The sequence below is a fragment of the Indicator indicator genome, chromosome 6 (genome assembly GCF_027791375.1).
Source record: "Indicator indicator isolate 239-I01 chromosome 6, UM_Iind_1.1, whole genome shotgun sequence".
Classification (NCBI taxonomy): Eukaryota; Metazoa; Chordata; class Aves; order Piciformes; family Indicatoridae; genus Indicator; species Indicator indicator.
In genome coordinates, this window is record NC_072015.1 from 14,602,374 (window position 1) to 14,621,192 (window position 18,819).

Genomic DNA, 18,819 nt, shown 5'->3' on the forward strand with positions numbered 1-18,819 from the left:
ACCAGCGGTGAAAGAAGTGGAGCCTTTCTAAAGGAATTAAAAATCTCAAACTCACCTTCTCAAGTAATTTTGCTACTTAAGACCAGCTTTTTCCAAGTGGTTAAGTTTTGCTCCTTTCTACAGTGGCAGAGGGTAAATGATAAAAGGAGAGCTGGAGATTTTAGGTATGGATATAGGTACTCAGGAGCACATCTAGAGCTATTCACACCCACATGCTCTTAAAACCTGAGCTTAGAAACCTCCCTCACTATTAAAAATGGGAATTAAACCACAAAGCCCAAGCAATGTGGGCCAGAACACCTTCAGAAAACAATTTTCAAATGTATACCATTACCCCAGGTTGCAAATAAGCTGCCTCTAATTTTCCACAACAGGAGTTTCTGAAAATTCTATCCTGCTGCTCCCTTCAGCCTCCCAACACTGTCCCACAGTTCAGACCATCCCTAATATAACTTTGCAATAGAGGTGTGCTGGCTTGAGGTGAGATTTAAACAGAGAGTTTGAGCATGGCTACAGTGGAGGATACACTTGAAGGATTTTTCACTGTGTCTGAACCATGCTTGAGTTAATTCTGAAACTAAATTTGAGATCAAAAGCACAGAGGCTGTTTGAAATCTTATCTGTATCACTCGGAGATCATTTAAGGCCAATGTTAAGTAAGATGGCTTCAATTACTCCATTAAGTCAGTCTTGGTTGAGGTTGAGCTGGCCTGACCTACTACTCTCAGATTAGGGTAGTAAATGGGGTAAATTAACTGGCATCTATTTCTTAATACTGTGGCTAGGCACATGGAAAGATCTCCTCCATGTCTGGAACACACTGTGGCAGAGGGTTCCCAAGGCCAGGGCCACTGTCTCCAGCACCCAAAGGACTCAGAGTCAGGGTCTGAGTTTTGACACATCATCAAAGAATCACACAGAATCACAGAATGGTAGGGATTGGAAGGGACTCTGGAGATCATCTAGTTCAACCTGCCTGATAGTGCAGGTACACCTAAAATAGGTTGCCTAGGATTGCAGTGTCCAGGTGGGTTATGAAAGTTTCCAGATAAAGAGACTCCATAACTTTGGTTGCTCTGAATTACAGATTTTCTTCTCTCAAAAAGACAAACCAGGCATTGGTATCTTCTTTCTCCTGCCTGTGTCTGCAACTGTCTTGCAGAGAGGATTGTCTCTGTTTTAGAAGAAAACATGAGCATAGCTCTGAGAGATTCTTTGTGTAGCTCTGTGGAGGTGGCTTAGCCCTTCCTGCAGAGCTTTATTAATTTTTTTATTAATTTTTTTCTTCAATGTTATGATTTCATTTTGCAGGAGCCCGGAGCATGCTGGTGGGTTTATAATGTACCTGGATGGAGGCTTAGATAATGATTACCACCAGATCCTGCCATTCAGGTGGAGTCTGAACACAGATGAAAGGCTGAGACCCCAACCCACTGAGTCACCTCATGTAGAAGGGCCCAGAGGTATCAATAATTTGGATTTATGGTGCCTTTCAGTTACAGCCTTGAAATTGGTGTCATTACCTTCTGTGTGTTAAGTGTGCATAACACTTGTTGTGGTACAGGACTGGAGCAAGTGCAGTGATGCATGTTAGATCCCAGTACAGCAAATGAGTTTCAGAGTAATGTTGTCACCTATTTATGTTGGGTATCTCCATGGTATATGAACTCCCATGGCTCAAATACACTTGACCCTGGCTCAATACACTTGGCTCTCCTTACATACCCATTTCACAAGTTCACAAGCCATAGCTGTTAACAATACCAATGACTTCTGGTTTGACAGCAAAAAAATGGGGCAGATTCTTTTGGAAAGAAAAGGAACATTTGGTTGTGGTAGGGGAGGAGATGAGCATTGGAAGTCATTCCAAGTGGCTTATAAAGCTTCTCATAGAACTGTCTACAAAACCCACTCCCTCTTCTGCCCCAAGGCTTAAAAAAACCTTTTTTTTTCCCTTTGAAATTCTGATGGTTTCTCTAAGTAGAGCTCTCACAGGGAACAGCACTTAAGATCCAAGGAAAAGGTTGTTTATTGCCTCAAGCTATAGCTTTTACCTGCTCAACACCTGTAGTTTGACCGATAACACTTTACAAGACACGATAAACACACTTAATGCCATGAGCAACACTCACACACTAATAATTCGTGCTCAGAGTTATGGATTCAGTCATTAGCAGTATCAGCTCCTACTTCAAGCTGATTTATCGAGGCATGTAAACTTCACTTTGGACATAGAGTCCCAGTACAATATGACCAAGCACATTCTAGTTCCTTGATCAGATCTGTATGAAAACCAGGAGGCAGTGCCTTTAATCACTTTATGTTACAAAGCCACTGTGGACAAACTTGTGGCTGTGACAAGATTTGGTGTGCAAGCTCAGCATGAAAAAAGCATCCTCATTTCTCTCTGTGATTGATCTTCCACAGCAGCACTGCTGTCTATGCCTCCACAGTGTCACATCCCACAGGCAGAAAGGTCCTGGCAACCACAGAGTTTGTTTCTAGAAGGCCAGCCTCCTTTGATCAGCTTCCAGGGCCAACTTGTTGATGAAATCAGTGCTCCTTCTCATTCCTGGTGGAAAGGTGGGTGCCAGCAGGCTGGAGCTTTGCCTGGGGAAGCAGGCACACCGCTCCCTGCCACTACTTTATTGCATCCCATCTTTTTCAGTGGGACACAAAAAGGGACAATGGTTTGTAAAGCTCTTCCTGACTGCCCATTCTGCAGGAAAGTGTGCTTGAATTTTTTTATCCTTTTTTAAAGTGTGTGTGTGTGTATGTATGTGGTATTTTTAAATATTAACATCAGTGTTCTTTTTGAATGACAGAAAGCAATGCCTTCAATACCTGTTCAAAAAGTAGCTTTATTCTGATCTCCTCAGCAGGACAATTGTTCTTTCTATTTCTTCACATCCATTACAGAGAGCTGCTAATTAAAGATGTCATGTAGACCCACACAGGAAGGAACAAATTTCAAAAAATATCCTGTTTCCCACCCGTTGGATGGGAATAGAGTGGGGGGAGAGGGAAGGAATCAAAGGATGAGTGCAAGAATATAAAGTTAAAACTGCAATATTGACAATAAGGGTTTGTTCTTTTCCACAGGAGCCTGTCCCAAGAAAGGATTCCTAGTGGGACACTTCCTGTTCACATTGCAGCCTTTCTCATGAGAATCCACTCTCAGACCCTATGCCTCCTGATGGATTCTGGCAGATGGTGGCATCCAACTGGACCCTGACCGAGCAAGTAGGGAAAAGTCCATGACATGAGGCAGTGCTGGTGCTGTTGGAGCATGATCTAAGGCCAATGCTTATGTTAGAAGAACTGCAGCTAAAATAAAAGCCACATTTGTGACTGCTGGTGGCTACTCCAGGTAAATGCATTGTAAAAATGTATTGTAAAATGATGCAAAGATACTTCAAGAGCTTTATTCCATTCGGTTTAATGCATTTTAAATGGTTCCTGTGGGGTTCTGATCCTATGGAGATATGGTTTTAACTGTATCAGAAGGTTATCAAGGCTGTTAAGGAGTAAGGGGCTTTGGAACTCTATACAGTTGACTTTGGAACAGCTCTTCTGCCAGTGATGCTGCTGATCTAAACTCTTACTCCCACCCACCTTTAGTGAACTCTCTGTCAGAGGGTTTGAGAAAGCAGTACCTGGTAAGTAGAAATTGTAAGGATGTTGCTGTGGCACACTGCACATGGTCATACAGTTCTAGGATCATACAGTTCCTTATCATATCTGTGAGCCACCTATCAAGATCTCAAAATGCAAGAGAAGATGCCTGCATGTTCTGAGAGGTCAGATCAAGTATCACTAAAGAGACGTTCTAGAGATTCTGTGCCTCACATGCAGTAAGAGAACACAAACAAGTGCTCATGTGTTTAAGGATTTTCAGTTCCAAATCGTGCTTAGGAAACATTTTAAGGATTTTTATCTTTTCCTATGGCCCAATTGTTACTTTTAACCTGGATTCACTGTTTATATCATTCAGCAGTTTATCACCTAGCACACCTGTGTGGGAACTGAGAGTGATAAGGAACTTTTCAATACCTTATTATGAGCAAGGTGTGAGCACATATAGAATTCACTATCTGTCTCCTATTTAAGTAAGATAAGGGAATTATAAAATGGGGTGTGCTCTACCTATAGTCAATATGTAAAATCCCACCTGAACAGATAAACACATGGAAACTGTAAATTAAATGTAGAAACAATGCCTTGAATCTGTTCACTCTGGGATTTTATCACACACTTGTGCTCCAGAGCAAACCTTGTTTTATTTTCTTTTGTCTATAACACTGGTTAATGGCCATGACACAGTCGGGTATTCACTTAAATCCCACCTCTGAGGGACTCTGTTTGGTCACCTTCTGGGTTTCGTAGGATGTATAGTAGAATACAAATGTAGAGATAATCCTAGAGTGGGAATAAGAATCACAGAATGCTAGGGGTTGGAAGGGATCTCAAGATATCATCTAGTCCAACCCCCCTACCAGAACAGGATCACCTATACCAGGTCACACAGGAATGCATCCAGGAAGTTTTTGAATATCTCCAGAGAGAGAGACTCCACAAGCCTTGTAGACAGCTGTTCCAGTGTTCCATCACCCTCACAGTAAAAATTTTTTTCCTCACGTTTCCGTGGAACTTCCTATTCTTCAACTTCCACCCATTGCCCCTTGTCCTGTCACTGGGTATCACTGAGAAGAGCCTGGCTCCATCCTCTTGGCACTCACCCTTTACATATTTATAAACATTCTTGAAGTCACCCTTTAGACTCATGTTCTCCAGGCTAAAGAAACCCACTTCCCTCAGTCTCTCCTCGTAAGGAAGATGCTGTGGGAGACAGTGTCAAATGTTTTACTGAAATCAAGATAAACCACATCCACTGCTCTACCATCATCCATCCACCTGGTTATGTCCTCATAAAAGGCTATCAAGTTTGTCAGACATGACTTCCCCTTGGTAAAACCATGTTGACTGCTCCTAATGACCCTCTTGTCCTTGATATGCCTAAGGACAGTGCCAAGGATAAGTTGTTCCATTACCTTTCCAGGGATGGAGGTGAGGCTGACCAGTCTCTAGTTAACTGGGTCCTCCTTCTTACCCTGTTTGAAGATTGGAGAGACTTTTGCCTTCCTCCAGTCCCCAGGCACCTCTCCTGTCTGCCATGACTTACCAAAGACTGTGGAGAGTGGTCTGGCAATGATCTCTGCCAGCTCCCTCAGCACCTGCAAATGCATGCCCTCATGGCCCATAGATTTATGGATGTTCAGATTAGTTAACTGTTCCCTAACCCAGTCCTCATCAACCCAGTTCTCATCAACCAAGAAGAACTCCTCCTTTGTCATGCCTTCCTCTGGTGCCTCAGGGGTCTGGGGCTCCACTTAGCCCGTGACCTTTAGCTATTGATAAGCATTGGGAAGATTCCCTCTGTTTGCTCTTCTGCAGGTCTCTTATCCTTTCTTTCTCAGAGAGATGCTCTTCATAGATGCTGGACGCTCTCCAGTAATTTCTTGTTACTGTGGCAATGTAAAATGTATCTGCTCCACTCAAACTGCTGTAGCTGGGTTCCTGTGGTATATCCTTCACAGCAACAACTGAGGAGCATTATATACACCAAAGCTCTCTTGTCTTACCTGAGGTGTTTTTCTATCTCCGCATTTAGGATGCAAATATGCGTAGCCTGGCTTTTGGATCTGTGAACGCCTCCAGCATCTTACCACTCTTTGAAGATCTGGTTATTCTTATTTGAATTTTTCAAAACTTCTCAGAAATCTGATTTTCTCCTGAAGACAAGAAAAGGCTTCTCAATGGCATAATGCAGACCTCCTAGCGTGCCAGCCCATCACTAGTTGGGCTTGGAAGACCTTTCCAGTCTTGCTTGGCATTAGTCAAGATTGATCACTGTAACTATGTTTCTTGACAGAGATTGTATAGAAGTCATGTTTCCTGAGACACAAGACAACCAAAAAATATTCCTACCTTGGAGTCCTTGACTGATCAGCCCTATCTTGAAAAAAACCCTGCCAATCCTCAGCTTTTTAGGGTTCTTCTCACATTCCCCACTTGTTTCCAGTGTGAGCCCCTATCTTCTGGCACCAAACCAGCCAAGTCTCCTTGGGTGAGCTTAGCTCTTTCTGCTTATGTCAGGCAGCTTCCTTTGCTCACAGCTGGTTTGCTACATGAAGGGACTTCAGTGTAGCTCCCACCAACCAGAAAACAGTGGACTTGGCAAGCTCATTGCCTTAATGACATCTGCAAACTATCTTTGAATCCAAGACTCCCATGATGGCAAGTGTTAGCACTTTCCGACACAGCAGTCTTTATATGGGGTAAAAATACTTGAAAGTGCTTAACTGAAGGTCAATCAGACCTGGCTGTTAAAATAAATAAATAAATAAATAAGCCCTGAGACTATAATTAACAGATGTTTGTGGTCCCGCAATAAGCGAAACTATTTTAACAGCACTTTGGTAGAAACCAAATGCTGGAGTAACCCTTTGGTTAAAGAGCAACATGACTGTGTAGCCCAATGGGACAGACTCCCTCCTGGAGAATGAGCCCCCCTTGGGTTTGAGGAACATCTAATCACACAGACAAACTGAAACAGGCCCAAGAGGAGGGTGGCTGGAACCACTTCCACCCTCAGTGCTGCACCTTGGGGGAACATCTCGTTTGTGGCAGGTCAACCTGCTGCTGTGGAGGAGATGGTCCAGGTTCTGGCATCTCAGCTCATTTTTCTGTTCTGTTTGGGACACCACCAAACATGCAGCCTGGAGGAAAGCTGCACAGCATGTAGGTTGCATGGAAAGTCCCAGCCTGCTAGACCATATAATCAAGGGATGGTGAGTGGCATCTCCAGGGAGGGGAGATAGTGACTTCAAACACCTCAGGAAGCCAAAGGGTTTAATCCTCTGCATCCCAGATACTGATTTAAAAGGAGGGGAACATCACTGCTTGATTTCTGAAATTAAACCTTTTCATTTCTTTTGCTTTTACTACATGTGTCCAAAATGAAGTGTTTGATTTGCAGGGTTAGAAGCTCTTCCATGCAAAATGAGGTTTTCTCATTTTTTTATTTCTTCTTTTATTTTTTTTTTTTCATTTTGTGTTACAAAAAAAGGGGGTCAGGGAGGGGTGTTTGAGAGGGGTGCTGTATCAATTTAATCCAAGCTTCTAAGGTATTTCCCATTCAGCAGTAACGCTGAAAATCAATCCAATCATTCCTGCAGCCCTACTTTGCACACAGCAGCAGTCAGATGAGACACAACCACAGAGATTTAGAGGTGTTTGTTTACACAGCAAAGTAGCAAGACGAAGCATGGGCATGTATGTTTGAGATCCAGGGCCTAGATTTGTGAGCACAAATGGGCATAGATGATAGGAACTGAGTACAAATCCCACTTAGATTTTAGCTCCTCCTCCTGGAAAAGCCAGCAGCTTGTGTGGCTTATCTGATTGCTTCATGCTTTAGAAGAAACGTCCTAGCGTAGGTTGGAATGAGTACTCTCCACAACAAACCTCATCTCTATTGACCTGGCCAGCTCTGACTCAAGTGTTAGACAGCTTTCTGCTGCAGGCTGTAGAGGTGTACAACGACAGAAGTGTTTGTCCTTAGGCTGAGCAAATGAAACCCTATTTCTGGCCATGAAACCCTTGGAGGCCAACTGGCTATCTCAATCATCCTTCGAAAGGTAAATGAAAATCACATGTAAAACATTATTACTAAAACAACCAGCACCTCTGGTTATTTTAAGCCTGGACTCTGCCAAATGCAAATACAATAAATAATTTTAGGGAGAGAACTGGGTAACCTCATCCAAAATCTGCCTTTTTGTGCTTTTTTTTTATAGAGATGCCAGGAGTGTTTGATCATCATGGGAGAGCAATTTGTTGACTCACGAACCCAGCTCTCTCTGATTAACTGCTTACATAGCACTTTGGAAAGGTTGGCCAAATACCTCCAAGTCATGTACCTTGTTATTACAAACTTGAGTGCCAATAACAAAGGAAAAATAGCCCCTGTGTCACTGGCTAATAAATCATGGGGGCAAATAAATGGCTTTTCTAAGAAATGCTCTGTTTATATTTCCTCAGGTGATGTGGCTTTGCTTATCCTCATGGACATGATAACACTTAAAAGAATACTTCCTTGCCAGTGCAACATCTTGGCATGAATGATGTTAGCAGAACTGTGTGCTCTGGGGCCCTCCACACGAGAAGGGCATGGACTTGGTGGAAAGGAATCAGAGGAGGGCCACAAAAATGATCAGAGGGCTGGAGCACCTCTCTGACAAAGAAAGCTGGGATTGTTCAGCCTGGAAAAGAGAAGGCTTTGAGGAAACCTTACAGCAGCCTTCTAGTACGTGAAGGCAGCCTACAAGAAAGCTGGCAAGGGACTGTTTACAAAGGCATGTAGCAATAGGAGGATGGGCAATGGTTTTAAACTAGAGAAGGGTAGATTTAGACTGGACATCAAGAGGAAGTTCTTTGCTATGAGAGCGGTGATACTTTGGAACAGGTTGCTGAGGGAGATGGTGGAGGCTCCATCCCTGGAGAAATTCAGAGTCAGGCTTGATGGGGCTCTGAGCAACCTGATCTAGTTGGGGATATCCCTGTTTACTGCAGGGTGGTTGGAATAGATGACCTTAAAAGGTTCCTTCCAACCCACTGCATTCTATGATTCTAGGATTTGTTTGTAATCAGGCAAATGAATTGTAGACTTATGGTAGGGGTTGGAATGGAGTGGCCAGGGAGGTTTTAGTGGTCCGAGCAATTCTCTAGTGATGGAGCTGTACAGGTAAATAGACCTGGCCTTATTCCATAGCCATAAACTCCCTTCCTTGGTGTAATTCCTTGTGCAGAATAGGTATTCATCCCCTCTAAGCACCACGTGAATGAGGCCACGGTAAAGTTATGCAAAGGGAATATGGGTCCAATCTGATAAGAAGTCCCTAATAATTGCTGGTATTTTCCATAATATTAGTTTAGGGCTAGATCCACAAAAATAGGTTTAGGCATGTAAGCTCTGCCTAACTGCCTCATAGGCATTTGCAGCCAATATTTAGATCCTCAAAGCCCCTCTTTAGCTACTGCCTAACCCTGGAGGCGTCTGACGTCTGCAAGTGCCTACGTTCCTGCCAGTAAAATTCCCGAGGTGCCCAAAGGTCTGCTCCTGGGCATGCCTGGGACTGCCTCTGGTTTTTCTGTCTTTTTTTTTTCCCACCCTTTTCCATTCCTGAGCTCAATAAGCAGACACCCAGCTCATGTTTAACCCCTGATGGCATCCATGACAGAGAACTCTCACAGACATGCTTTGAGAAGCCCCAGTTGTCTCCTGACCACAAAAAAGCAGTGGTGCAGCTGGTGGAAATTGTGGCTCCTCCACAGTGGCAGGGTACCTGACTTCAGGTCTTCCTTCTGCCAGAAGAGACATATGCCCTACACTTCAAACAGAAGGCAAGGATGGTCATCTAGTCTAGAGCACCCTGAGGGCTCCTCAGCAATGTTGCAGAATATACACATGCTTCTCTTAGCTGGGTGAGGGCACATCCCTGGAGTATCCCTCCAGTCTGGTGATCCAGGTGTGGGCAGGAGGCTTGGGCTGCACTTCCATGAGCAGCCAAACCAGCACGATCTTCCAAACTCAAAAACAGGAACAGGGGTGATGATTTGGAACTAAAAGATATTTGTTACACTGAGGGTGGTGACACCCTGGCCCAGATTGCCCAGAGAAGTGGGAGATGCCCCACCCCTGAAAACAATCAAGGTCAGGTTGGATGGGCCTCCGAGCAACCTGCTGTAGCTGAAAATGTCCCTGCTGACTGCAGGAGAACTGGACTAGATGAGCTTTAGAGGTCTTTTCCAACCCAAACCATTCCATGCTTCATGAGAAAGGATTAACACAGGTACTCTTACACCACAGGAAGGTGAAGGCCAGCATGGGACAGCAACTTTGCCGACAGCATGATGCATTTTGTAGGATCTTTGTAGGATCTTCAGGAGATTTGTAAGAAAGCAGGTGTTGTACCTGTGCTTCAGAATAATATGAATCATGTGAATGTGATGGAGGCATGTGGCAGTTTTCCCCTTCTCGCTTTTCAGGCTGTCAAATTAAACCTTGTAGATCAACATAATGAATGCCAAATGTAGCATGCAGGAGACCCAGCAGAAAGGGGTACAAAGAGTCAGAGCATAGGTAGGACTGGGAAGGAGAAGGTAGATATCATGGTTGTTTAGATTATTTCTGGATTTAACAGCCTCCAGCTCTGCAGCAAATGGCCATGTCCAATGCTCTAGTTTAAAAAGTCAGAGAATCTCACATAAGTTTTATTTGTGTCCTGCTTGTGGGAGACCTCCATCTGATCAGGTATAAGTAGGCACCACAGAATCACTGAATGGTAGGGGTTGGAAGAGACCTCTGGAGATCTTCTAGTGCAACTGCTCTGCCAGAGCACATCAACTTAGAGCAGGCTGCACAGGATGGCATCCATGTGGGCTTTGAAAAACTTTAGAGATGGAGAATCCACCACCTCTCTGGGCAGACTGTTCCAGTGATCTACCACCCTCAAAATAGTTCCTGCTCATGTTTAGATGGAACTTCCTATGTTCAAAGCTTTGCCTGCTACCTCTTGTCCTGTCACAGGTACCACTTGAAAAAACCCTGGCCCTATCCTCCTGACTGAAGTATTTGTAAGCATCAATAAGATCTCCCCTCAGTCTTCTCTTCTCTAGGCTAAAACTCTCAAGTCCCTCAACTTTTTCTCATAAGAGAGATATTATAGTGTCCTACTCATCCTCGTAGCCCTTTGCTGTACCCTCTAAAGCAGTTCTCTGTACTTCTTGAACTGGGGAGCACAGAACTGGACACAGTACTCCAGATGAGGCCTCACCAGGGCAGAGTAGAGGGGGAGAAGAATCTCACTCGACCTGCTTGCCACACTCTTCTTGATGCATCCCATGATGCCATTGGCCTTCTCGGCCACAAGGGCACATTGCTGGCTCACGGTCATCCTGTCATCCACCAGGACTCCCAGGTCTTATGCCACAGATCTGCTTTCCCCAAACTGATACTGATACATGGGATTATTCTTCCTTAGGTGCAGTACCCTAGACTTGTTGTTGAACTCCATAAGGTTACTCTCTGTTCAGCTATCCAGTCTGTGCAGGTCACACTGGATGGCAGCACAGCTTTCTGGTGTGTCAGTTACCCTCCCCAGTTTTGTGTCATCAGAGAACTTGCTGAGGGTACACTCTATCCCTTCATTCAGGTCATTGATGAATATATTGAACAGGTCTGGACGCAGTACTGACCCTTGGGGAACCCACTCATTACAGACTTCCAACTAGACTCTATGCCACTGACCACAACCCTTTGAGCATTCTGTTTCAGCCAGTTCTCAATCCATCCCACTGTCCATTCATCTAACCCACACTTCCTAAGCTTCCCTAGGAGGATGCTGTGGGGCATGGTGTTAAAAGACCTGCTGAAGTCAAGGAAGACTGCCTTCCCCTCATCTATCCACACAGTCATGCCCTAATAGAAGCCTATCAGATTAGTCAGACTTTAATTCTCCTTGGTGAATCCATGTTGACTACTTCTGATAATGATTTTTTCTTCCACATGCTTTGAGATGGCTCCCAGAGCAAGCTGTTCCATCATCTTCCCAGGGAAGAAGGTGAGGGTGACTGGCCCATGGCTTGCTGTGTCTTCCTTCTTGTCCTTTTCGAAAACCAGAGTGATATTGGCTTTCCTCCAGTCCTCAGGCACCTCACCTGTTCTCCAGGACCTTTCAAAGACAACAAGAGAGCAGCCCAGCAATGACTTCTGCCAGCTCCCTCAGCACTCACGGTTGTGTCCTGTCAGGACCCATGGTCTTGTGGGTATCCAGTTTATTTAATTGATCTGTAACTTGATCCTCCTCAACCAAGGGAGTTTTCCTTCCTCCAGACATTCTGTCTTACATCCAGGACTGAGGGCTGGCCTTAGCAGTAAAGACTGAAGCAAAGAAGGCATTCAATAAGTCTGCCTCCTCTTTATCCTCTGTCACCAAGTCACCCACCTCATTCAGCAGCATCCTGCATTTTGCCTAGTGTTCCTTCTCCTGCTAATGTACTTGAAGAAGCCCTACTTGTTATTTTTCACATCCTTTACTAGATCTAACTTCAAGAGGGCCTCCTTGCAGTATCCCTACATGTTCTGGCAATGTTCCTATATTCCTCCCAAGTGGTCAGTCCCTTTTTCCACATACTGTGAACTTCCTTCTTCCTTTTGAGTTTTTCCAGAAGCTCCTTGCTTATCCATGCAGGTAACTCATCTCAGTGACAGAACAGCAGGAGAAATATTGTCCATGACCATCCAGACTTGGATAAATTATGCACCTACATGTATAATTTCCACTTCTTGGGTGGATTCCTCAACCATAGTTGCACTGGTAGCAGTAGCAGGTAATGCCACATCTGTTCAACAGGTAGTGCAATATCAATTATGTAGCAATGGTGACACTTGGGCAAGAATTTGGGGCAGGTGTCTGGTGTGGCTGATGAGGTTTAAGTCAGGCAGCTGTGCCAAATGCATGGGTGGTGTAAGGAGGGCAGAACCTGCACCTTGCACCTGCTGATGGCTCCTTTGTTTAATGGCAGCTTAACATGATAGCTCTCATTTAGCCTCAAAAAGAAATATTTTTATGGCTTTTCTGTGGCCCTCTCACAGAAATATTATGTGCAAGGCAACAAGCAAAATGCTTCACTGCTAAAATCTCCACTCCTTCCTGATTCTGAAATACTGTGGGTTTAAAATGCCAGGGATGCTTTGCTTTTTCCATACCTCACCCAATTCCAAGCATGGTCTAAACTAAATCATGACTTTAATCCATCGAAGAATTAACTTTAGGATAAATAAATAGTGTTGTCACCTTCTGCCTCTTACAGCAGTTTGAATTTGAGGTATGTGTTATAGAATGTCTCTGGTGTTCCTGCTTGTTCCCTCCCCGCTCTGCTGCTTGGTCTGTGAGAAAATGCATCCTCCATCCTAGTGCCATGTTGGGAAGGAGGGGTGAGTGTTTCCTGTCTGATGGAGCTATCATCAAGTTTCAGTCCAAATAAAGCTGAAAGGGTCTGCAGATTTGGGAGGCTTTTCTGGTGAGACTTGCTCTGTACATTTGTTTTCATAGTACTAGAGTTGCCAATCAAAGAAGTGAGCAAGTCACTACTTAATCCAACACAGACTAAACAGCGAGGGGACTGGTTATGGGAATTTGCTTACAAAGAGATTTCCTGCTCTGTTTGCAGACCAGTTCCAGTAAAAATAAGATAGTGGAGGGATTTACTTGGTCCCTCAACATATAAATGTGGAAGTGATAATCCCAGTTTAGAATGCAAAGAACCTGGGAGGAATCTACAAAGTGCCCATGGAAAGAGACATTTTCTCTGCTACATTGAGAGAAACTGACCAACAATCCATAACCTGATTTTGTCTTGGTCGTCCTAGTGTTCAGATCATAAGAAGGGTGTAGATCCCTGGAAGACAAATTATGGCAGGTTTTTCTTTTACAGTCATATTGGTGAGTTTCTCTGACAGTGGTGAGCTAAACTGTTATGTTTGCAAACCTCATTTGCTTTGAGTGACCCTGAATTTTCATGTAAATGAGGGAATCATCACACAAACACAAATCCAGTCTCCAGGCATCATTTCAGAGATCAGATAGAACATCTAATGACTTTTTCTGCTTCAGTCACACTCTTCCCAATGAGTGCAATAGAGCAGGTTCATCGTTAGTGTTGCCTTGGGGAACTCCAGGATGCTTTTTATGGACTCTCATCACCTTATTGTAGTAGTTGAAATGGAACTGAAGTCAAGAGTCACACAAGTAGGATGCTCCTGGGCAGTAGATCAAGTAGCGTCTTTGGTGATAAGACACAGACTGTCTCTTAGTTTTACGGAATCATAGAATCATTGTGGTTGGAAAAGACCCTTAAGATCATGATCATGACCTAACTCTACAAAGCTTGGTGCTGAACCATGTCCCTCGGCACCACATCTCTGTGTCTTTTAAATACCACCGAGGATGGGGATTCAACCACCTCCCCAGGAGCCTGTTCCACCATTTGAGAACACTTTCAGTGAAGAAGTTTCTTCTAATATCCAACCTAAACCTCCTGTGGCTCCACTTAACATCATTTCTTCTTGTTCTATCAGTTGTTACTAGGCAGAAGATGCCAACTCCCATCTCACTGCAGCCTCTTTTCAGGGAGTTGTAGAGAGCAACTTCTGTTCCCTTCTAAGTTGTTACAATTCATTAAAATCTATTGCAAGCTTCCCCAACTTTTCCATTACTTTTTACAAGCCTTGAGAAGCTTCATCCTGATAGATGCAGCCCAGGACATCTGCATTTATGTCTCTAACCTGGTCTTTTTGTCAAAGGCAAAATCGTTTTTGTGTGGGGAAGGGGAATGTGCTTGGTTGGATTAGGGTCCCTTTTGTGACAGCAGTGGTTTAGTCTGCTGTAATCTTGCAACAAGCCCTGATGTTATGTAACAGATGTAGCATAAATATAATAAATGTGTTTCAGCTTGTCCATTATTGGAATCCCCAAAGCACAAAGAACAAAATCCATGTTGTGACGTGTGGTCACCACTAAAGGGACTTTCAGAGGGTAAAATTATGTTTGGCTTTATTCTGGTGACTCTAAGTCCTCTGAAGAGTCCTATCATCTTCAGTGGAGGCAGAGTTAGGTCAACAGGGAGCTTTTCTGATGGTGTGACATTAAAGTAGCTGCTTTGGGTAACAGGTCTGGCCTTTCTGCCCTTGGTCAGAACTGGTTGTTGTTCTCAGTCACCAGTCAATCAATGGCTGCTTATTTTGGGGGATGTTCTGTGCTACACGAAAACAGGAAGTGCAGCACCAACTCCACCAGCTGTGATGATACTGTTTTTTAAACAAAAACTCTGGAATAAGGACTGCTGCCCATGTCTTTGGGCTGTTGTCAAACATACCCACAGTCAATGGAAGACGTATGTGGGCACCAAGGCCAGCCATGTGTACACTCCAAGGTTCCTCTGAATGAGTCTGAGTTGAAACATAAGTCTGTTTTGAAATTCAAATATCAAGAGGTTGTAGTGTGTCTCACTTCTCAGCAGCAGGATGTAGAATGCTTTTGAAAATCAGATTTTTCCCCAGAAAACAGGAAAAATAAAAAGCACTGTCATTTCTGACAGCTTCTGTCTTTCATGGATAAAACAGAAACTGGAAAACAGAACCCTACCAAACTCCACTCCTAAGGTACCAAGGCAGTACCTCTGATTTCAGCCAGACAAAAAGAAGCATGTTTCCTTCAAGCTGACTTAGGATAGCAAGTGATTTATCACCATACTCAGGCAAAGTGGATTTGAATGAGCTTCCATGAGGCCAGTCATCCTTTGTAATTTGACACAGTGCCTGCTGAGCTAAGGGCAAGTCCTACTGACCCTCACCACATCAGGTTCTCCTCCTCTTAATATTAATGGGAGTTTTGCCTGGATTTAACTGGGAGCAGGTTCAGGCACAGACTTATTACCTAAAGGAGAACTCCTGTACAGTTGTATACATCATGCTATAAATATGACATAAGTATTGGTGAGTGGTTTCATTTCAGTATGCATTTCCCAACTCTCAAACAATGGTCTCATATGAAATAAGAATAAAACACCATAATAAGAGACACGTGGGTTTGTAACTATCTAAATAACATGCTAAGTGATTCTTCAGTTGTGTTTTAAGACTTGCCTCTTCTGGCACCCCAGCTTCCCAAGAAGGTTTCTCAATTAACTGAAAGGAAGGATGGGGAACAGTCCTGAAAGCCTTTCACTTCCCACATCCCAGTGCTTTCCTCAGCTCCAGTGGTAATCATGGGTACCAGATGTCAAGCTCTACTGGATGTGTTTCCCCAACACAACATATGGCTGCCTGGCAGAACCTTCAGCCTGCTGCACTGGCAGCTGTTGAGTCCCTTGGAGTTGCTTCATGCTCCAGTAGAAGAATGGCTGTGCTATTTTTGGTCTGCCTGAGCAACCATGTTCACATGGATGCTGTTTGCCTTTGATCTGCACAGCTTAGCTCTTGGCCATTTCCTAGTTCTCTGCAGAAGCACGGATCTCTCCTTGGGGTAGTTGGGCAACAGCTGTAACACAAAAAACATGCCAGCACTCACAATGTTTATGCTGTCATGTCCTCTTTGGTAGAGATTCATCCCTCAGCCCTATTGTTAGGCTCTTCAAACACTAGTGCTCCTTTCTTTCCTCAAGTCCAGACTGCCTGGAGAAAGGTACAGCTCCTTACCCCAGCACTGATCCTCTCTGCTAGGACGCTGGGAAGCAGAGGTTGATATTAAAGAGGGCTTGTCTGAGGAATGGTGGGCAAACTGGACATGAGACAGCAATGTGCACCCACAGCCCAGAAGCCAGCTGTATCCTGAGTTGCATCCCCAGCTGTGTAGGCAGCAGGTTGAGGATGTGGATTTTGCCCTTTTGCTCTGCTGAGACCCCACCTGTAGCACAGGGTCCAGCTCTGGAGTCCTCAGCACAGGAGAGATATGGGCCTGTTGGAGTAGGTCCAGAGAAGGCCACAACAATGATCTGAAGGTGGAATTCCTCTGATGTAAGAACAGGCTGAGAGAGATGGGGCTGTCCAACCTGGAGAAGAGATGGCTCTGGGGCCACCTTCTTGTGGCCTTTCAGTGCTTAAAATGAAAATAGGAAAGATGGGGATAGACATTTTAGCAGGACTTGTTGTAACAGGACAAATGATGGTGGTTTTAAACTAAAAGAAGAAGATTCAGACTAGATAGAAGGAAGAAAAGTTTTACAATAAGGGTGATGAGACACTGGCTCAGGTTGTCCAGAGAGGTGGTATATGCCTCACCCATAGAACCATTCCAGGTCAGGTTGTTTGGGGCTCTGAGCAACCTGCTCTTCTTGAAGATGTCCTTGCTGACTGCAGCAAAGTTGGACTAGGTGACCTTGAAAGGTCCATTCCAACCCAAACTCATCTGATTCTATGACCATCTCTGTGATTCTGTGATATAATCACATCTTGCTGCTTGTTTGCTCTGTCTCTTCCATTTCTGCCTCCTTAAGTGAAGGGAGACACACACACAGGCTCACAAACACCACACAGACAAATTCAGTGCTGATACTTCTGATCTTTTGCCCATGTAGCCTACATGACCTTTAAAGGTCTCTTCCAACTCAAACCAGTCTGTGATTCTGTGATTTAATTTTGGCTGGTGTGTGTCTGATCCACATCACCCTGTCTTTACATTGCTGCATTGGTAGAATTCTGCCTGTGAAGTTTCTCCAGTTCTCTGCACATTGAGGAATTCTGGATGTAGTATGGACTGACTCAAGCTCAAACCATACCCATCACTCCTGAGGCAGAGGCAGAAATGTTTCTGAATTACAGGTGTTATACGAGCACTTGCAAAGGCACAACTTCATCATATGGAGGTCATCTTCTATTATCTCCAACACTGGAGTAAATTCTTCCACAACAATTGCATGACTGGTTTTCTCTTTGAGGTAGAATAAATCCGTAACAGTTTTTTTTTTTTTTTAGGTGGGTTTGGTATGGCTTCACCCTGGACAAACAAGCTGTAAGAGCGCGCCACGGTGTATCTGCAGGGAACAGTTGCTGCAACTGAGAACAGGAAAAAAGCCTGGATGTGGAAAAGTTCATTATGTTGCAAATATCTCATTATATTTACAGTGCTGTTGTATTTAATAACAAGACCAGTTTGTATCACAGTGGGAAAAAATATATAAATGTTCTGAATTATGGTAAAACATGCAAGTAAATGGATTTTTCCAAGTGCAGGTGATTCTGGAGCTGGTCAGAAAATGAGAAAAATCCTTTTTTTTTTTTTTATTTCCTTTGAATTTGCTGGACTCTGACAAGTATTGATTGTATTATTAGTTCTTATGACAAAAACTTGCTAGGGAAAAAGAAAAATTCCTCCTTAAATTATTTATGTGTGGCAAAAATAATATACATGGGGTATGTTTCTAAGCATGTATTTTCTTTATGTGGAAAAGCAAACCAGCTGAGTATTAATTAAGATACCCTGATTATTAAAGTGCTCTAATTACTACCACAAACCCTGGCCCTGGTTCAGGAAAGCATTTAAATCCATGTGGGTTCATTTGCCTTGGTCTTGGGGACTTTCCTGGCTTCTAGTGTATGTGCACAAGAATTCTTCCCAATTTCAGACTTTCCCTTTGAATTAGCGTTGGAAAAATCCTGTTTCCACACATGCAGAAACTCAGAGTGCATAACAGGTTCAGTCACAGCACACAGCTCCTGCATCTTCTCAGGGAACACACAACCCGGATTATGCGAAGCTGCACGTTTAGCTCTGTGTTGTTTTAACCCCCCTGGAAGCTGGAGGCTGAAGCCTGTTTCCTCACTGCTGCAGGAGCTTTTCTTCCCTATTGTGTGAGCATCAGGGGTTGTTATTGCAGAGCTATGATCTTGGGCTGTTTGGCTTCGCTGGGTTCCTCTTGGAGATTTAGTTCCCCAAAGCATTTGATCAGAAACAAAGCAGGCTAGATGGCAACTGAACAGCTCAGCTTTGTGCCTGCTTCTAACAGATCCACGATTCAGGAGTAGGTTTTTGGACCTGCTATATCCATGAACACTGGATAGATTTTTTTTTGGATCCACTATATGTAGAATTTCTGGACAGATATAGGGGTAGCTTTTTGGACCTGCTATAATCACAAATTCTGGATTAATTTTTGGACCCTCTATTTCCCTCTAATTGGAAATTTTGGACCCCCTAA